The 9,120-nt window shown below is 46.8% G+C and overlaps 1 long non-coding RNA gene across 1 annotated transcript in view; it reads right to left on the bottom strand.

Moving 5' to 3' along the window:
• Window positions 1-1,258: 1,258 nt before the first annotated feature.
• LOC108540610 (uncharacterized) overlaps window positions 1,259-9,120 on the bottom strand; it is a 10,740-nt gene continuing 2,878 nt past the window's right edge. The window contains exon 3 of the long non-coding RNA XR_001888715.1: window positions 1,259-1,268. This is a non-coding gene — a long non-coding RNA (uncharacterized LOC108540610). The remainder of the gene's footprint in view (window positions 1,269-9,120) is intronic.

Genomic DNA, 9,120 nt, shown 5'->3' with positions numbered 1-9,120 from the left:
AAAAAAAAAAAAAAAAAGAAAAGAAAAGAAATAATACTACTTAAGTTTTATCTCTAGTCCCTCCAATTGGCATCTGGTAATGTACACTGTGAGGTAGACTGATAATCATATGACGGTGCAACATCCTACTGAGAAGTAAATATGACCTGAGTGTCCTAGAAATAATTTAACAGCAGGTTTTGAAACTTGGAGAGTTGCTTTCTCATTTCATGTACACTTGCCCTAAATTGTAGTCTTTGAAGTCGTGTGCATTGCACGTTGGATGAGCCAGGGAAGTTATTACATTAACAACCATTTTGTGTGTATGTAGTAGTTGCTTCGTACTGAGAGAACTCACTTTGGGGTGCAATTAAACAATAAACTGATTTTATTTGGGGGAAACAGGGAAGGGTGCACTTACTAGCAAACCTAAGCATTAATTTTCAGCTTTTGCCCTTATGGTTTAAATTACAATTCCAAAATATTTAGACATACTGAAAGAAAAAAAAAAAAAAAAGGTAGAGGGAGGTCGGGTGTGGTGGCTCACACCTGTAATTTCAGCACTTTGGGAGGCCAAGGTGGGTGGATCACTTGAGGTCAGGGGTTTGAGACCAGCCTAGCCAACATGGTGAAATCCCGTCTCTACAAAAAATACAGAAATTAGCTGGGCATGGGTGACGGGTGCCTGTAGTCCCACCTACTCAGGAGGCAGAGGCAAAAGGATTACTTGAGCCCAGGAATTGAAGGCTGCAGGGAGGCAAGGTCACACTACTGCACTCTAGCTTGGGTAACAGAGCAGGACAATGTTTCTTAAAAAAATAAATAAAAATATTCAACACAAAACCTTATAAATCCTACAATGCTACGATGAAGATACTGCCAATGTCCCCCAAATCTGGAAAACTTAAGTTTATTGAGGGATCCCCCATAGTAGGGGTTTCTGAAACATAACCAGAAATGATGAAGAGGTGAAGGTTTTGATTTTGGTCTGAAGCTATGTTGTTGCTGGGAAGTGAAAGAGTGGAAAATGACAAGAGAGCAGCTCATGTCTAAGGGGGGACACCTTCCCGAGCGCTATCACCCTTGGGTTACAGGGACTCTGCTCAGTGCCTGAACCCCAGAATCAACCCTGTGTCTACTTCACAGGGAGGCTGAAAGACTCCCATGCTCCTGCTCAGAAAGCAGCAGCAGCAGCAGGGGATGAGGCTGAGCTAATCACAAACTGCCACCACAAGGACCACTAGGATGCCGGCGACCATGCATGTCTTCCTGAAGGCTCAGCAGACATGCTGACCACCTCTGTTGGAGCCCTTCAGGGACCCACACCCACCGGGGTCAGGACAAAAATCCTATGACCTTTGAAAATTGTGAGTTTTAATTTTGCTTCAACAGCTGTGAAGCCAAAATGACCAATCCTATTCTTTTGATTCATAAGAGATGCGCCACCCCTGTGCTCAGGAAATCACAAATGCTATGCCTGGGGCGGTGAGGTTAAAAAGCTCGAAACACAAGGAAAATACTCAGGAGACTCGAAAACTTGTCCACACAGCAGCATTATTCACAAGAGTCACAAAGGAGAACCACCCACATGTCCATCAAAGGATATGAACAAAATGCGGTCCATTCCCATAGGACAATAGCATTCAGCCATGAAAAAGAATGACTGATACACACTACAACATGGATTAATCTCCAAACATTATAATGAGATAAGCCAGACACAAATGACCACATATTCTATGATCCCAGTGACATGATTTAGATTAGATTGTGCCCACCAGATTAAGGGCAGATCTGCCTTCCCCAGCCCACTGACTCACATGTTAATCTCTTTTGGCAACACCCTCACAGACACACCCAGGACCCAGGATCAATACTTTGTGTTCTTTGATCCAATCAAGTTGACACTCAGTATTAACCATCACAAGTCCACCCCTTGTCAATGTGAGATCATACATAATCTTCAAGTAAAGACAATAATAAGGTCACAATTATGCCTAACATAATACAGCTATCCTTCATACAACCAAAAATGCACCAATCCCCAACCCAAATACTATTACATAAAGCTGATAATACTTAAATGCTAATATGAAGTCAATAAATCTTTTTTTTGAGACAGAGTCTCGCTTATTGCCCAGGCTGGAGTGCAGTGGCACGATCTCAGCTCACTGCAACCTCTGCCTCCTGGGTTCAAGCAATTCTCCTGCCTCAGCCTCCCGAGTAACTGGGACTACAGGCGTGCGTCACGACGCTGGCCAATTTTTTTTTTGTATTTTTAGTAGAGACAGAGTTTCACCATGTTTGCCAGGCTGGTCTCGAGCTCCTGACCTCAAGTGATCCACCTGCCTCGGCCTTTCAAAGTGCTGGGATTACAGGCGTGAGCCACTGTGCTTAGCCTGAAGTCAATAAATCTTATGTCATGTGATAAAGGAAAAGAAATTAAAGATATTTTCCTAGTACAGGTGTATACATGCACAAACATGCTTTTAGCAAAAGGAGGAGGAAATACTCATGACAGTTACAGTCCCCATTTCTGCAGCTGGTCGCATGGTCGTAGCTCTGCAACAGGTCCAGGCTGCTGTGCAAGCTGCCCTGCCACTTGGGCCATATGATCCAATGGTGCCTGAGGTGTCAGTGGCAGATAGGGATACTGTTTGGAGCCTCTGGCAGGCCCCCATAGGTGAATCACAGGGGAGGCCTCTAGGATTTTGGAGCAAGGCCCTGCCATCTTCTGCAGACAACTACTCTCCTTCTGAGATACAGCTCTTGGTCCGTTACTGGGCTTTGGTAGAAACTGAATATTTGACTATGGCTCATCAAGCCACCATGCAATGTGAACTACCTATCATGAACTGGGTGCTTTCTGGCCCATCTATCCATAAAGCTGGGTGTGCACAGCAGCATTCTATCATCAAACAGAAGTGGTATATACGTGATTGGGCTCAAGCAGGTCCTGAAGGCACAAGTAAGTTACATGAGGAAGTGACTCAAATGCCAATGGTCTCCACTCCTGCCACCCTGCCTTCTCTCCGCGAGCCTGCACTAATAGCCTCATGGGGAGTTCCCTATGATCAGTTGACAGAGGAAGAGAAGACTAGGGTCTGGTTCACAGATGGTTCTGTATGATATGCAGACACCACCCCAAAATAGAGAGTGGCACCACTACAGCCCCTTTCTACAACACCCCTGAAGGACAGCAGTGAAGGGAAACCTTCCCAGTGGGCAGAACTTGGAGCAGTGCACCTGGTTGTGCACTTTGTATGGATGGAAAAATGGCCAGATGTGTGATTATATACTGATTCATGGGCTGAATTCATGGGAAGAAGTATGATTGGAAAATTGGTGACGAAGAAATTCGGGGATGAGGTTTGTGGATGGACCTCTCTGAGTGGTCAAAAACTGTGAAGATACTTGCATCCCATGTGAGTGCTCACCAGCAGGTGACCTCAGTAGAGGAGGATTTTAAGAATCAACTGGATAGGATGACCCTTTCTGTGGACACCACTCAGCCTCTTTTCCCAGCTACCCATCATCGCCCAATGAGCCCATGAACAAAGTGGCCATGTGGCAGGGATGGAGGTTATGGATGGACTCAGCAACATGGACTTCCACTCACCAAGGCTGACCTGGCTACGGCCACTGCTGGATACCCAATTAGCCAGCAGCAGAGACCATCACTGAGCCCTCGATATGTTACCATTCCTCGGGGTGATCAGCCAGCTACCTGGTGGCAGGTTGATTATATTGTACCTCTTCCATCATGGCAAGGGCAAAGGTTTGTCCTCACTGCAATAGACACTTACTCCAGATATGGGTTTGTCTATCCTGCACGCAATGCTTCTGCCAAGACTACCATCCGTGGACTCATGGAATGCCTTATCCACCATCATGGTATTCCACACAGCATTGCCTCTGACTAAGGCACTCACTTTATAGCTAAAGAAGTGTGGCAGTGGGCTCATGCTCATGGAATTCACTGGTCTTACCATGTTCCCCTTCATCCTGAAGCAGCTGGATTAATGGAATGGTGGAATGGCCTTTTGAAGTCAACTATAACGCCAACTAGGTGACAATACTTTGCAGGGCTGGGGCAAAGTTCTTCAGAAGGCCATGTATGCTCTGAATCAGCATCCAATGTATGGTACTGTTTCTCCCATAGCCAGAATTCACGGGTCCAGGAATCAAGGGGTGGAAGTAGACGCGGCACGACTCACCATCACCCCTAGTGATCCACTAGCAAAATGTTTGCTTCCTGTTCCTGCGACATTACATTCTGCTGGCCTAGGGGTCTTAGTTCCAGAGGGAGGAATGCTGCCACCAGGAGACACAACAATGATTCCATTAAACTGGAAGTTCAGATTGCCACCTGGCTGCTTTGGGCTCCTCCTACCTTTAAGTCAACAGGCTAAAAAGGGAGTTACAGTGCTGGCTGGGGTGACTGACCCAGACTATCAAGATAAAATCAGTCTACTACTCCACAACGGAGCTAGGGAAGAGTATGCATGGAATACAGGAGACCCATTAGGGCATCTCTTAGTATTACCATGCCCTGTGATTAAGGTTAGGGGAACACTACAACAGCCCAATCCAGCCCGGACGACAAATGACCCAGACCCTTCAGGAATGATGAGTCACTCCACCAGGCAAAAAAACACAACCAGCTAAGGAGCTTGCTGAAGGTAAAGGGAATACAGAATGGGTAGTAGAAGAAGGTAGTCATCAGTACCAGCTACGACCATGCGACCAGCTGCAGAAATGGGGACTGTAACTGTCATGAGTATTTCCTCCTCCTTTTGCTAAAAGCATGTTTGTGCATGTATACACCTGTACTAGGAAAATATCTTTATTTTAATTTCTTTTCCTTTATCACATAAGATTTATTGACTTCAGGCTAAGCACAGTGGCTCACGTCTGTAATCCCAGCACTTTGGGAGGCCGAGGCAGGTGGATCACTTGAGGTCAGGAGCTCGAGACCAGCCTGGCAAACATGGTGAAACTCTGTCTCTACTAAAAATACAAAAAAAAAATTGGCCAGCATCGTGACGCACGCCTGTAGTCCCAGTTACTCGGGAGGCTGAGGCAGAAGAATTGCTTGAACCCAGGAGGCAGAGGTTGCAGTGAGCTGAGATCGTGCCACTGCACTCCAGCCTGGGCAACAAGCGAGACTCTGTCTCAAAAAAAAGATTTATTGACTTCATATCAGCATTTAAGTATTATCAGCTTTATGTAATAGTATTTGGGTTGGGGATTGGTGCATTTTTGGTTGTATGAAGGATAGCTGTATTATGTTAGGCATAATTGCGACCTTATTATTGTCTTTACTTGAAGATTATGTATGATCTCACATTGACAAGGGGTGGACTTGTGATGGTTAATACTGAGTGTCAACTTGATTGGATCGAAGAACACAAAGTATTGATCCTGGGTCCTGGGTGTGTCTGTGAGGGTGTTGCCAAAAGAGATTAACATGTGAGTCAGTGGGCTGGGGAAGGCAGATCTGCCCTTAATCTGGTGGGCACAATCTAATCTAAATCAGACAGAAAGGCATGAAAAGGAGAGACTGGCCTAGCCTCCCAGCCTACATCTTTCTCCCGTGCTGGATGCTTCCCGGCCTCGAACATCAGACTCCAAGTTCTTCAGTTTTGGGACTCAGACTGGCATCCTTGCTCCTCAGTTTGCAGACAGCCTGTTGTGGGACCCTGTGATCATGTGAGTTAATACTTAATAAACTCCTCTTCATAGGTATTTCCTATTAGTTGTCTCTCTAGAGAACCCTGACTAATAAGAGAAAGCAGATCAGTACGGGGGTGGGATTTGGGGGAAGGGAGGGAATGGGGAGGGAGTATTAATGGATGTAGGGATTCTTTTTTGGGGTGATAAAAATGTTCTGGAATTATGGCCAGGCGTGGTCGCTCAAGCCTGTAATTCCAGCACTTTGGGAGGCCAAGATGGGCGGATCATGAGGTCAGGAGATCGAGACCATCCTGGCTAACACGGTGAAACCCCGTCTCTACTAAAAAAAAAAAAATACAAAAAAACTAGCTGGGCGAGGTGGCAGGCACCTGTAGTCTCAGCTACTCGGGAGGCTGAGGCAGGAGAATGGCGTAAATCTGGGAGGCAGAGCTTGCAGTGAGCCGAGATCCGGCCACTGCACTTCAGCCTGGGCGACAGAGCGAGACTCTGTCTCAAAAAAAAAAAAAAAAAAATTGTTCTGGAATTAAAGTGACGATTGCACAAGTCAGTGAATACACAGAAAAATACCACTAAACTGTACCCTTTAACATGGTGAATTCTGTGACATGTGAATTATATCCATTTATTTTTATTATTATTTTTTTGAGACGAAGTTCACTCTTGTCCCCCAGACTGGAGTGCAATGGTACGAACTCGGCTCACTGCAACCTCCGCTTCCCAGGTTCAAGCGATTCTCCTGCCTCAGCTTCCCGAATAGCTGGGATTATAGGCACCTGCCACCATGCCTGGCTAATTTTTGTATTTTTAGTAGAGACGGGGTTTCACCATGTTGGCCTGGCTGGTCTCGAACTCCTGACCTCAGGTGATCCTCCCACCTTGGCCTCCCAAAGTGCGGGGATTACAGGTGTGAGCCACTGTGCCCAGCCATTATATCCATTTATTTTAAAAAAATTTTTTGAGACAGGGTCTCACTCTGTCACCTAGGCTGGAGTACAGTAGCATAATGACAGCTCACTGCAGCCTCCAACTCTCTGGCTCAAGCAAAATCCTCCAGCCTCAGGCTCCCAAGCAGGTGGGACTACAGGCATGCACCGCCACGCCTGGCTAATTTTATTTTTTTTTTTTTTTTTTTTGTAGAGACATGGTCTCACTATATTGCCCAGTCTGGTCTCGAACCCCTGGGCTCCAATGATCCTCTCAAAGCACTGGAATTACAGGTGTAAGCCACAGCGCACAGCCTCCATTTTTAATAATTAAAAAAAACTCTTTTTTCAAGAAAAAAGAAGTGCAGGCAGGCTTCCTCCAGCCTCTCCTACCACCCCCAAGTAAAGGAACTCCCAGGCTGCACAGCACACCTTTAGTCTGAGAGAGTGCAGCACTACTGCACTTACTGGATGAAACCCTCAAACACTGGAGATCGGAATGCTCCAAGCAGGGCAAAGTCTGGGAGGAAATCAGGCTGTGGAGACTGAATCCACAGACCAGTTCTCCCTGCGGTGCCAGGCCTGGGCTTGTCCAGGCTAACAGCTCGGGGCTGCATGTACTCAGGTGTGCCTGGCACCCAGGAGGGTCACGAGTCAGGCTCTCTTCCTCTTTTCCTGCTGAACCACGCCCCTCTCTGACCTCCCCATGACATTGAACCTTAAAAAGAGACTTCAGAAGAGTCAAGTTAGCAGCAGGAGCCTGGCAGCCCAGAGGGGATAGGAAACGACACTCAGAAGGGCTGCTCTCAGAGGGGGTCACAGAAGGGCTCCCTTTAGACAGTGAGAAATGCCTTTTCACAGAAGAGCATCACCTTGCTACAAGCAATGTAGAAGACAGGAAAGAAAGGCAAATTGCTTTCATCTCGGGAGTCTAATTTCTCTGCTTTACTTTTTTGTTGGGGCACGGACAGTTTTTTACAGTCTAGACCAGCAGGCAGCATGCAGTCCTGAACTCGGGTTTTATTTCCATGGCACAGCACATGCTATGTGACACACCTGTTGCTACGAGGCCTCTGGAAGCCTGATTTTGTGATGTCTTTACAATACGCCAAGGTCTAGATCCTTAGAAACACCTGAGGCCTGTTCCTGTCTCCCAGGGCTGCCGGCCTCCCGACAGGTCCCCTTAGCCCAGGCTCATGGAAACAGCCCCCTGTGCAACCTGCTTGGTCCTGGAGACACTGACTTGTGCCCCCAAACTCGCACGCCTGAAGCAAAGCAGCAGAATGACCCCAGCTCTGATACCAGGCTTGATGCTTGAATGCAGGAAGGATGAGCGCCCTTTCACAGGCTGGCTTTCCTGCACCTACCAAACATCTACTGAGTGTCTGTTATGTGCTAGGCATGGCGACGGGGCTGGCTGTGACCCTGCTCGGGGATCATCCAGGCTCAGACATACTCGAGGCAGGGACCTTCATGAGGCTCCTGAATCCAGACAGAATGGGTGGGAACCCAGTCCCTTCACTTGCCAGCTGTGACCCAGGGCCCCACAGGCCTTCCCTAGACCCCATCTCCATAAAAAAGGATTAAAGTTGGGCCTGGCATGGTGGCTCACGCCTGTAATCCCAGCACTTTGGGAGGCCAATACAGGAGGATGCCTTGCGCCCAGGAGTTGGAGAATAGCCTGGCTAACATGGTGAAAGCCTCTCTACTAAAAATACAAAAATTAGTCAGGTGTGGTGGTGCAGGTTTGTAATCCCAGCTACTCGGGAGGCTGAGGCAGGAGAATGGCATGAACCCGGGAGGCGGAGCTTGCAGTGAGCAGAGATTGAGCCACTGTACTCTAGCCTGGGCAACGGAGTGAGACTGTCTCAAAAAAAAAAACAAAAAACAAAAAGGATTAAAGTTGTATGTGATGACTGTGCTGGCATAAGGATGACTACATTAATGTGATATGCCAAATTAAAGTTATATACTTCATCTAGAGCATTAATGTATTTCAATTAATCTATTTAACTTGATGTTATATATTCGATTATTTTATATAAATTAATATACAGTAAATAAATATTGAAATAATTTATCTCTAAACATTTTGGGGACCTAAGAGTTCATTTTCTTCTGAAAACTAGAACACATTCATGGGCCCCAGCAATGTGCCTGCAGTGCGAGTGAAGAGACTGGCCCTGCCATAACCACGGGCAGGTTTCTCAACCTCTCTAAGCCTAACGCTCCTCACTAACTGTCTAGTTCAAGATGCTGTAACAAAACACCACAGACTGGGAGGCTCATAAACAGCAGAAATGTACTGTTCATAGCTCTGGAGGCTGGGTGTCCAAGGTCAAGGCATGGCAGATTCAGTGTCTGCTGTGGACCCACTTCCTGGTTTGCAGGAGGCGCCTTCGCACTGTGTCCTCACAGGACAGAAGGGACGAGGAACTACCTGGGTCTCTTTCATAAGGGCACGGATCCTATTCCTAATGACCTCCCAAAAGACCCCACCTCTTTTTTTTTTTTTTTTTTT

The sequence above is a fragment of the Rhinopithecus bieti genome, unplaced genomic scaffold, assembly GCF_001698545.2.
Source record: "Rhinopithecus bieti isolate Rb0 unplaced genomic scaffold, ASM169854v2 scaffold_19685, whole genome shotgun sequence".
Lineage (NCBI taxonomy): Eukaryota > Metazoa > Chordata > Mammalia > Primates > Cercopithecidae > Rhinopithecus > Rhinopithecus bieti.
Note: the sequence above shows the minus strand (reverse complement) of the source record. Positions and strands in the feature narration are given on the sequence as shown.